General features: G+C 40.1%; 1 protein-coding gene across 1 annotated transcript in view; it reads right to left on the reverse strand.

Annotated features, from left to right (window-relative positions):
• Nucleotides 1-2,533: 2,533 nt before the first annotated feature.
• LOC138043967 (uncharacterized) overlaps nucleotides 2,534-2,609 on the reverse strand; it is a 6,380-nt gene continuing 6,304 nt past the window's right edge. Inside the window, exon 2 of the mRNA XM_068890502.1 lies at nucleotides 2,534-2,609. This exon is cut by the window's right edge and continues 1,571 nt beyond it. The gene's annotated coding sequence lies outside the window, so the exon portion shown is untranslated.

Raw genomic sequence — 2,609 nt, forward strand, 5'->3', positions numbered from 1 at the left:
AAATGCTTGGCCCAGTGGCCAATTGAACACACTGGTTCGATTCATAAAATGTTAAGTAACGACTCAACAAACTGGTTCACAAGAAACAGGTCGATTGGAGTATTCGTTCTACGCAATATTGTTCACAGTGGAACACACAAGAACGAAGCAAGATCTAGAAATAACGTAGAAAAATTTCCTCGCCTTTTAAGCTTGCCATTCTCAAAGAAAAATCATCTGTCCACTCAAATATAGCCTGGGACCAAGCTCCGCATTAGGGATTATGGAGCGAACGTGGGGTCTTGGCCTCCGCTCGGCTGTCTTCTATCACCAATATATTTTTCGCCACGTTCCTTTTCGCTCCATAACCCCAACTTCGGAGCGTGGTCGCAGGCTAACTCAAATACTTTCAGATGTGAGGTTCCTGCGTCAATCATCGCGAGCGGAAAGGATTCCAAAGTAAATTTTCGCTGAGAATGTAAACACGGAGCTCCCGTAACCGAGTGGTTTAACTCGCACCGTCCACTCGCTCATTTCAGCATAGGGCTCGGGTTCAAACTCACGCAGAAGGAATTACTGTACGGTGAATTGATTATTCCTCCGGATCCCCGGTTTGTGGAGTTAATCTAGTTTCAGCGAGGTATGCACATTTGTGACTACGATGAAGAAAGAAAAAAGGGATGGGCCCGAAGTATTATGGTGCATGGCTGCCTTCGGCATGCCACGGAATTACTAGAGTTAAGGAGTACTTTATTGTAATAAGCAGAACGGTATAACTTATTAATGATAGCGATTTTTTTGCGATATAATTTGAATTTATGGTGTAAAGAGTTGTTTTTAGTTAGAAGCCATTTCTTGTACAAATGGTCACGTACCTTTATTGATTTTTAATCCCAAGAGTTATCTATGCCGATAGTTTCTCAGATTTACTTTCAATATTAACAGTTTTTGCAGGGGCATGTTTGTTGCTTATGCTGTTAAAGATATGTAAAAATCTACCACTTTTTTAAACCTGATAAAAAGGCGTCAAGTTCTATCAAACTTTTTAAAGTCCCTAATTTCAATTGTTTCTGGAAAAGGACTGTATTTAGGATCATAAATAATAGTAAAAACAGGCAGGTGATCAGATATCTCATAGGCAATAATTGTGTGTATATGATCAATAGAGCTTTCCGAAATTTCTGGGATCCTAGTAGCTTCAAATATCAGAGGAGTGAACTCCTCAGATCTGATTAAATTCCAATTTTCTTTTGTTTTAGTATTGTTGACAAGCTAGTGTGTTAATATTTATATCTCCAAGGATTTTACATTTTCGCCTAGATGAAAGGATCTAGTGTAGGGTCTCTTCCAGTTTATCAAAAATTGCCATCAGTGGTTTATTAGGTGGATTATATAAATAACCCCAATAAGAGATTGTACTCTTTGCCAGAGATGTACTGGCAAAGATCTGTGTATTTTACTTTGGTTGATCACCTCGTACAAGAACTAAATGACAGGCTTCTGTCCCAAGAGGATCGTTTCAGTTTGGCAATATCTTGTTCCAGCAAAGCTTAACGCTTTCAACAGCGGACTACAAGATCTACAAAAACAATTTTTTTAGAGAAGAAAGACTTTGACAATGACATTTTGAGGTGGCAAACAAAGTGGTCTTATTCAACTGATTGAAAACAGTGACACTCCACAATGCTATTTCGGACCTTGTGGCCACAATAATTACCATCCTTCTGACAATGCCAGTATCAACTGCTACCCCCGAACGCTCTTTTTGCATGATGCACAGAGTGAAGATGTATTTATGTTCCACGATGAAAACAGAGTGACTCGCAGCGCCTGCCCTGATGCATGCTCACAGAGATATACCTATTGATGTAGAAGCCGTGATTCGCCAATTTTGCGCCAACAAGAATACACGACTACCTTTCGAATTTCTTTGAATTCCACTAAGATTTTAGATATATTTGTCATTAAGTTGTTATTACTTTTCCGACCACAACCACAATTGGCGGCATTTTGTTACATATAATCCATTATTTCTTATTAAAAATATGGAATCCTGGCATTTGCAAAATCATAGCGGCCAGAATGCTCCAGATTACATCTCAGAGTACTTGAATTTTTTTCAAAATTTTCCGGGAGGGCAGCCTACGGATCCAAGCATGTCGCGCCTTCGGCGTTCCGTATAGACGCTAATGCGACTATCCTCTATCTCTCCTGAGTACTCTCCACCAAGGCTTACAAACGGAAAATGCCCAGGAACGCCTCTATCTTATCGCGCCTGATCTACAAAATAGATTTCAAAGGAGGCTTTGGTTGCTAGCTCTTCAGAGAGCAGACAAAGATCACTTGAGGGATACTTTTTGCCGCGAACGCATTAATTAGAAGAAGGGAAGTGGTGTGCGTTGGGAAGTCAGTGTGAGCTTTTCCGATTACCTTTCACGCGAAAATGAAAAGAGACATGTTGCAAGTCCGACATGACTGTATCAAGTCAAGAGCTTCACGACAGGTACGTGGCTAATTACCGTATCTGGTTAGGATGAAAACGACACTCGAGCGATTTTTAACTGGTGTCATTGAATCATTGTATATTGATCATTGAAACATCTTTAAAAGGCACGGGTAACATTATGAAA

Source organism: Montipora capricornis, chromosome 3 (genome assembly GCF_036669925.1).
Source record: "Montipora capricornis isolate CH-2021 chromosome 3, ASM3666992v2, whole genome shotgun sequence".
In the NCBI taxonomy this organism is placed as follows: domain Eukaryota; kingdom Metazoa; phylum Cnidaria; class Anthozoa; order Scleractinia; family Acroporidae; genus Montipora; species Montipora capricornis.